Source organism: Sinohyriopsis cumingii, chromosome 15 (genome assembly GCF_028554795.1).
Source record: "Sinohyriopsis cumingii isolate HCF-2022 chromosome 15, ASM2855479v2, whole genome shotgun sequence".
Lineage (NCBI taxonomy): Eukaryota > Metazoa > Mollusca > Bivalvia > Unionida > Unionidae > Sinohyriopsis > Sinohyriopsis cumingii.
In genome coordinates this window covers 4,154,730-4,164,514 of record NC_142975.1, presented here as the reverse complement: position 1 = coordinate 4,164,514, position 9,785 = coordinate 4,154,730, and the positions used below count along the sequence as shown (strand labels likewise).

At 35.0% G+C, this 9,785-nt stretch overlaps 1 protein-coding gene across 1 annotated transcript in view; it reads left to right on the top strand.

Moving 5' to 3' along the window:
- The first annotated feature begins 233 nt into the window (after positions 1–233).
- LOC149781141 (kynurenine/alpha-aminoadipate aminotransferase, mitochondrial-like) overlaps positions 234–9,785 on the top strand; it is a 292,699-nt gene continuing 283,147 nt past the window's right edge. Inside the window, exon 1 of the mRNA XM_089935252.1 lies at positions 234–356. The gene's annotated coding sequence lies outside the window, so the exon portion shown is untranslated. The remainder of the gene's footprint in view (positions 357–9,785) is intronic.

The following is a 9,785-nucleotide window of genomic DNA, read 5'->3' as shown; positions in this document are numbered from 1 at the left end:
CATCTTGTACGTGTCGCTTCTTCCCATATAAATATATACTGTTCAAAAAATGTCACGTTAAAACATATTTACTTTGATACTTGCAAGTGGTTACATTTCGGTAAATGCTTTCAATATTGTCATCTTTAAGGTATCCTAATATTCCTGTGTAATTGTAATAGTTAATTCTAGACGAGATGAAAACTGATATGTGTGCGAATTAATTGGCTGAAAATGAACCTTTATTTATTTTAAGGAGTGTAATGACATCGACGAAGATGAGGCTTGTCTTGTTACCATAGGCCTGTACAATAGTGACATTCGATAAAACAGAGGTTACACAAGGCTTTGAATCGTTTTGCAAGAGCCAGCTGAAGGTAATGATGTTAAAGTTTTTCCTTTGTGACATATTTCTCTATCTCGCCGTCTCCTCTCTCTCTCTCTCTCTCTCTCTCTCTCTGAATCATTTTCCATTCGCAAGCAGGTATATTCTTTTTTTTTAATACTAAAAGTAAATATGCATTATTTCTCTAACTTCCCAATTGTCACACCATTTCTGAGAAAATTACCCGAAGTTAATCAAACAGTGTTGTTGGTTTCCCTAGACATAACACCAAGTAACTTGATGGTGTGATCTTCGTTCCATGATGTGTAGTGCCTCGCAAGTCATGCTTTAGCTGCCATGCAACATTTGCTATTTCAGGTTTTCAAAGCAACTTAAGCAATCTTAGCCGAATTTGTCAGAGACCATCTTAATTTTAGGGCGTCGAAGGTAAAGTCGTATGCATGCAACACATGTCAAAGCCTAATTAGGACTATGCGGAAATAAGCATTCGGAAACAAATTTTAATTGTGGCAATCATCAAGACCGCTGTGCATTTTGGTCATATAAAACCGCACAAAAATAAAACAGCTGAAAGGAAACTGTAAAACCGTATTCAACACTAATTCATTAAGACTTAAAAAAATGCCCTCTCTATAAAACAGAATATACAAGACAATTTGTTTTAATTAAATCTACTGTTTAAGGTTTAGTTGACATATTTGCACTTACCTGCATGCACAATTCAACTTAAGAATAATGGAAGGCACTATGAATAATAATAAATATGAACCACTTAATGGAACTCTATACACAAGCGTGCCCGAATTGTGTGAAAAGAATGCTTGTATAAATGTAAAATCAAGCAAACAAAATAACCAAGTTTTCTTTCATGTTTTGAATACATTTTAAAAAGGTTTAAAATCAATCCGCAAAGACCAGCAAATTTAGGTAGAAATGTTTTCTATGTCCTGTAAGAATAGAGGAAATTGATAAATTGGAAGATGAATTTGGCAGTTGATGATGGTTACTTAGATGCTGCTGAGAAACGAGAACAAAGCAATAGTTTATCGTTCTACTCCAGAAAGTGACAGTAAGTACAATAGGTTAATGCGTTTATCGTTTCTAATCCAGACAGTGACAGTAAGTACAACAGGTTAATGCGTTTATCGTTCTACTCCAGACAATGACAGTAAGTACAATAGGCAATGCGTTTATCGTTCTACTCCAGACAGTGACAGTAAGTACAATACGTTAATGCATGCGTTTATCGTTCTACTCCAGACAGTGACAGTAAGTACAATAGGTCAATGCATACGTTTATCGTTCTACTCCAGACAGTGACAGTAAGTACAATAGGTCAATGCATACGTTTATCGTTCTACTCCAGAAAGTGACAGTAAGTACAATAGGTTAATGCGTTTATCGTTTCTAATCCAGACAGTGACAGTAAGTACAACAGGTTAATGCGTTTATCGTTCTACTCCAGACAATGACAGTAAGTACAATAGGCAATGCGTTTATCGTTCTACTCCAGACAGTGACAGTAAGTACAATACGTTAATGCATGCGTTTATCGTTCTACTCCAGACAGTGACAGTAAGTACAATAGGTCAATGCATACGTTTATCGTTCTACTCCAGACAGTGACAGTAAGTACAATAGGTCAATGCATACGTTTATCGTTCTACTCCAGACAGTGACAGTAAGTACAATACGTTAATGCATGCATTTATCGTTCTACTCCAGACAGTGACAGTAAGTACAATACGTTAATGCATGCATTTATCGTTCTACCCCAGACAATGACAGTAAGTACAATACGTTAATGCATGCGTTTATCGTTCTACTCCAGACAGTGACAGTAAGTACAATAGGTCAATGCATGCGTTTATCGTTCTCCTCCAGACAGTGACAGTAAGTACAATATGTTAATGCGTTTATCATTCTAATCCAGACAGTGACAGTAAGTACAACATGTTAATGCGTTTATCGTTCTAATCCAGACAGTGACAGTAAGTACAACATGTTAATGCGTTTATCGTTCTAATCCAGACAGTGACAGTAAGTACAATATGTTAATGCTTTTATCGTTCTAATCCAGACAGTGACAGTAAGTACAATAGGTTAATGCGTTTATTGTTTCTAATCCAGAGAGTGGCAGTAACTAAAATAGGTTAAAGTGTTCATCACTTCTAATATAGACAATGAGAGTAACTACAATAGTTTAATGTGTTTGTCGTTTCTAATCCAGAGATTAGCACTAACTACACTAGTTTAATGTGTTTATCGTTTCTAATCCAGACAGTGGCAGTAACTACAATAGTTTAATGTGTTTATCGTTTCTAATCCTGACAGTGGCAATAACTACAAAAAAGGAACCTAGCATCATGTTGGAATAAAATATCGGCGTAGAGCCAGAAATTCGCGTACAACGGTTACAAATACATTTATTAAACATTTAACCGAGCATAACCTATCCTTTAATTAAAAAATATTAACGTCCAGTTTGTTTCTATTCGTAATTAACAGCGACTTTGAACGTCCAAAAACGTGTAAATGATATAATGGAAGCATACGCACAGCCTATTAATTAAACACACCAATCTTACCGCAAAAATCCTACATGATATATAAACCAATATAGAGAAGCCTTTATATCTGAGTATTTCAGAATGCTATGAATAAAACCGCATAACTAGTTTTCGTACTATAAAAGTGCCATGCTTGCACAACCCATATAATTAGCGATTGAAAATCAAAACATTTAAATTCAGTCAACATATGACGTATCTAGGAGAAGAAATCACCTATCAACATAATAGGACAGATGGCATACAAAATATCCAAAATATGTCTGAGTCAAAACTTTTCAGATTATGACAGCCACATCTGTATGAAATGATTCGGTAACCGTGCAGCGACGAAAGCAACATAATATGATACTTATGTTAAAGTCTATTTTAAAGAAGAAAACTAGTATAATCACGTGGAAGAATACAGCAAATTCTGAGATATGAGTGATCAGGTGATTCAAGAAACGACCGTGTATATAACGTTCTACGGATGACACCAGTGAGAGAGAAACGACGTCAAATTTGGTGTCCCACAGGTGACACAAGTTGTTATGGAAAAGATCACGTATTTAGTGTCCCACATATAACACCAGCAATTAGGGAAAGGATCGCCAGGGTGGGAGTGGGGATGGGCATGTGAAACCATATGGATGGCTAGGAATACTTAGTGCAAAATCATGATAGTCTCATATATCATACCATTTAGATATCCAATTTTGAAATAAACATTTCTTAGTTTTTCTTGATGGACAACAAGGCAAAATATCAAAGACAAATTAAATAGAAGAATCCTTAACAGCTAATAAAGCAGTAGATAGATATCAAGTGGACGCTGAAAATGTAACACACACAAGAAGCGAGCTCTCAATGACTTTAGAAACTATTTATTAAAATCAAATCTATAAATATTGTTTATGAGATAAAGGACAATGAGTTGAAATTTTCAGCAACATTAAGGCTATTGTTTCAATTGTAATTAATGAAATCAATTCTATATTATCTAATTGATACCGATTGTAAGAAAAACAAAATGCTTGAATGAAGCCAAATGCATTTATAGCTAAGGCACTAGCAACATAACTTAAACATTCCTTACATGGGTCATTAAACCTTGTTTTTTAAATATGAATGTGGGAGTTGTGGCTGAATCACTGCTAGTCAGAAGGAACGAAGTATATTATCTCAAACGATAAAATGAATCAAATTATCTTCCACGGCATTAGTTTATTAATAGCGCGGCTAATATAACCAACAAGCACGAGACGACACGCAAAATTAGTACGATATATGAAGCAAAACACTGAGCACAATAACTCGCGATTAAACAGATTTTAAATTTTTTAATCGTTCAAATATTTTATTCTGTATAAGTTTGCAATAGATATAGCAGCAATGGCACGTTTATCTTTCTGTTCAATGCCTGTAATGGTTTAATTCTTTTGTGTAATATATATATATATATATATATATATATATATATATATATATATATATATATATATATATATATATATATGTGTGTGTGTGTGTGTATATATATATATATATATATATATATCTATGTATATATATATATATATATATATATATATATATATATATATATATATATATATATATATATATATATATATATATATAGTGTAGCAGCTTTGTTTAAATTTATAACTTATAACTCATAGCTGCTTTGTTTAAATTTATAACTTTCATTGTAAGCACTGCTTTTCTTCTCAAAATCCACCAGAAATCACCCCGATAGGAATGACTTTGGTTTTATTTAATAATGTTAAATTGCCCCCACATTTAGCTGCCGCACTATAATAAGACAAACCTTCAAAATCTTCTCGCAAGAAATTGAGAGAATTTTAAGGTATATTTACAGAAATCGTATTACTAACCGAGAATGTGTTATAAATCACTTCTGAATTAGACTATCAAACGGGCTTTAGCCAGATGAGTTATCTCTTGCTAGGTACACTACTGAGGTCTATATGGTAACATCTTTTTTCTTCACCATACTATTCTTGCTTATATGATTTTTCTTTTTTCTCTTATAAATTATGCTTTAACCGTTTGAACAAAAATTTGACCACCTACCCTTCCCCATCATAAAAAAAAGGCATTGACTTCCGTTGTAACGTAGAATACAAGCAATCTCTTTTATATATTTTAGAAAAATGGCCGCTATCAACTATTCAGCATTTTTTTCAAAGACCGCCATGGCCAGAAAACCAAGTCCAATACGAGAATTATGTGAGTACATAATGATAGATGTTTTTGCTGTGACAGATTGTAATGATAGGCGGTCAATATTGGTATTAAATTTCAGAATTTGGAGAAAACCCGTGTGTTGGGAAAGAAAGATAATTTGGCAAGTTATCAAGCTGACGTTAAATGCTTTCTTTCTAATATTCTTTGTTTATTATATCAAGTATATTTTAGCATAGTTTCGTGTATGTTTTATATCTGAATTCTAAATTTACCACCTTCGTTCAACTTTCATTAATTTTCAGTGTATCATTATTTCTCCCTAACACTTGGCATACTCAAGTTTAATTAACTTTCCTTTCACGCTTGGAATAGCTTTATTTAAACCTTGAACATGTTAAAATGTTGTTTATAGTTGTTTTAACAGTCTATTTTAAATAACTTTGATCCCGAACTTAATCATTGTAGTTTGAAATGTCTTACAGAGCGAGGTCTAATTGTAATTCGTGTTCTTGTGAGTTTCATTGCCATCTTTAAGTTATTGATATTTCATATTTGAACACCTAAAGTATAGTTTTAAGTTCCTGATATTTCATATTTGTACACCCAAAGTATAGTTTTAAGTTACTGATATTTCATATTTGTACACCTAAAGTATAGTTTTAAGTTATTGGTGTTTCATATTTGCATACCTAAATTATAGTTTTAAGTTCTTGATATTTCATATTTGTACACCCAAAGTATAGTGTTAAGTTCTTGATATTTCACATTTGTACACCCAAAGTATAGTTTTAAGTTATTGATATTTGATATTTTTACACCCAAGGCTTACTGTATGTGTACCTTATTACTTACTGTATGCGAGTCTTATCTTTGTACTTTAAATGGTATGATCTAGCGTTTGACCCAATTCAACAGGCATTGTCACAATGTATTATAGTTTGACGACATCCAGCTATTTCTCCATTGAATCGTTTATCTTTTCTCAGAGTTGCTGTTTTGCTGCATTTTTCCCTTTAATTATCCTCTATCTATCGTGGCATGGAAGGGACATTAGTAAAATATGATTCTGTAGAGCGAGTGTCTGTTTATAGCAGAGTAGTGAATGGGGTCACCCTACGTACAATGGGAATTAGCATTACAGGGACCCCTGGGTCACTCTACGTACAATGGAAATTTAACATGGCGAAAAATCGTGGGTCACTCTACGTACAAGGGGAATTTAACATGGCGAAAAATCGTGGGTCACTCTACCTACAAGGGGAATTTAACATGGGGGAATAGAGTTTGGGCTTGTCTAGGGACAATGGGAAATTTAACATGGGGAATAGATCGTGGGACTGTCTAGGGACAATGGGAAATTTAACATTACGGAAACCCCTGGGGGATATAGCCTCAAGGGAATTTAACATATGGAAATTGAACATGGTGGATCTGTATAGCGTCAAGGGGAATTGAACATGGTGGGACTATCTAGGGACAATGATGGTAGAGGGTCAAACACAACAGAGACAGAAACATACAAACACTAGTACAAGCGTGGGATTTATATATAAAGCGTTACCAAGACCTGAAATCTTGCTGGGTGTTCAAAAATTTGCATAATTGTAATGATGCTATAAATAGCTATAATCAAGGAAATGCTCAACGACAAAATGGATGTGACTAAAAGTAACGTTAAAATGACGAAATTGTCCCAGAATTTAAAGGAAAATAAACATATCCCCGAAAATTAAGTTACAATGGTTTAGACTAAAATGGAAAAAATTAGTAACTACTTACAATATCAACTTCTGTGATGATCGTGGATAAATACCTATGTATCTATAATCAGCTGAAATTCCTATGAAATCCCACTATCTATTTATAGCTCCAACTTGTGGGTTTTTCCTTTGGAAAATCCCAATATCTTTTTATAGCCTCAGCTTGAGTGACGTTCTTGTTTATGAATTCTAGTATATATGTATAGCTACAAAATGTGGAAATCCCCAAGTCGATATTTATAGTCTCAAAATTTCCAGCGTCAGTGACGTCACTGTACTGAACACTAGGGGATAAATGGCAACAGTGTTGCAAGTGGCTGACCTGAATACGCGCTACTGAAGGTAGGTAGGTAGAGTGTATCAGATAGGGATAAAGTGAGTTTTATAGGGACAAACAGAGACCAATACACACACACACACACACACACACACACAGAGGGAAGAGGAAAAAAACAAACCCCAAATACGCTATCAACACAGAGGGGAGATAATACAAACCCCAAATAAACTATCCACACAAACGTACGCGAACGCATACAAACCCCAAATATACTATCCACACAAGGTCGCTAACGCATACAAACCCCAAATATACTATCCACACTCGGGAGGAAGAAAAAAAACCAAAAAAACAACCAAATATACGATCTACACAACTTACGCTAACACACACACACACACACACACACACACACACACACACACACACACACACACTCACACCACAGAGGGAAGAAGAAAACCATTATACACTATCCACACAGAGGGAAGAAATAACCCTTTATATATATATATATATATACTATCAACAGAGAGTGAAGAAAATAACCCATTATATTCCATTAACACAGAGTGAAGAAGAAAAAGTTTTTTGAAAGCACCTAAGCCCTCACTTGCAATGACCAACTCTGCCAAACACCTACACCCCACTCCACCCCCACTCCCAACACTACAAAACCCATTTAGCCCTTTATTTTATGGCATCAGTGTGTGCTTTAGGAAACATCAAGACACAAAATGATGGATGAATAGACTGACTATTGTTTACGGACTTGCATGCCTAAAGAGCGTGCGTGAAGGAAAACATCTTTCTATTTCAATTCTAACTAAAACATGATCCAGAGGGATAGAGAGAGGTGAAAGAGCACAATTTCATAAAGTGTGAGTAAAAACAAAACACGCCATCCTTATTATACAATGTCAAGACCAAGAGACACTTACGTTTTCTTTCTGGTTTATTCTCTTTTAGACGGTAGTATGAAATTTCACATCAGGGCCAACGCATCGGCTCACATTGTCAATTTTTCCATTTCCATGTCTTTACTGGCGCAAGTTCTTCATCATCTTCAATTTCTTCTTCTTCTGAATCCCTCTTCTCTGTTTCGTCTTGTTTCTGTTTCTTCTCTTTTCTCGTAGGGCACTCTGAATTCCAGTGTCCTTTCTCCTGACAACGATATTAGGTATCTTGACTTTTGTCTCTCTTTCTTAGACGGAGCAGGTATTTTGGAGACAAATACCCATTTACCTTTGCAGATATAGCAAACTTCATTAGCACACACTTTCGTATGACTCTCATCAAATCAACGACCAAAAGAGTAAGTTTTGTTGCCACTTTCGCCTGTGAATTATGCTTTCGTATGACTTTTAGCAAATATTTGACCAGCAGGTCGATCTGTGCTGACTCTTCCATCTTCTTGATCGTTTGAGAGTGGGATGAATACTCTGACGCTAAGACACTCTCCTTATATAGAGGGACCTGCTGCGTATGAAACCTAGTCAAATGTAATTTTGCAATAAGATGAAACGATTTCATTGAGGAAGTAAAAGGCAATGATGTACCCTATCGCCTCACACAAAACCTGAAGTGTTAGCTCAGATCCGTGTCAGCGATTTCGAAGACGACATAACTGAGCTTTCATCAATGCTCTCCATTTATGCAACAAAACCACGAGTCCTGATTCACGCCAAAAGAAATTTCGTTCGGTCCATAAAAAATAGTATCACATCTGAGAAACGCAAAAACGAACTTCCAGAAAACTGAGAACGACGGCTTTCACCTACAATGTGAAATGTATGAGTTCAAGTAGTGCGTAAAGCTTAGTCAAATTAAATTTTTATAGTCAAGAGTAAACGATCTCTTTTCGAAGAAGAAAGCAGATACCAAGCGACAATGGCGATCTGTGTCACACAACACTTTTCAAAATGAATATGATCAGAGGTTTGTTCTAGCGATCTGCACGGTTAAATTAAATGTTGATGTATTTTGTAATAAGACGGACACAATTTCTATGGGATCGCCCATGGAACAATTGTTCGTGCATTAGTTTAATTTTTTAAAATATTTTTGTAATATAAATCGCCTATAGGATAGACCCAGTAAAACATGGCCATTCTCGTCACTGTGTGAATAGCTACTCAAGTCAATTCGAAGTGAACGCGGTAAGAAAATAAATATAGCCAATGAAATGGCTTACAACGGGTGATGCATTGTTTTGTTCTAGGACTGTGGCATAATAATCCCTATGTTCTTGCGTTGTTACCATTACAGTGCAGACAGACTGAAATGTGAACTTACAAGCCCTCTTTGTGTGTGTTGTACCATTTCTTCTTACCACATCAAAATACTGAGCGTCACAGTATTGGTTCGCGTTTTCAAGCTGACCATTTTTTTTATATCTCACTTTAACATTTTAACATAAACACTCACACTCACATCTGTAGTGTCAGAACAGACGTGTTACAGTACTGAGGGGCATTTTATCTTTTTTTCTTTGCTTGTTTGTTTTGTTTTTTTTTAAACTAATAAATTTGGGGTTTGTATGAAGTAAAGAACCGAAAGTACAGTGAAACTTAAGGATGATGACCCAATCTGTCTGTCTATTGATGCGTGTATTTACTTAAGAAGAAATATGACCTCTAAAACACGAAGAGATACGG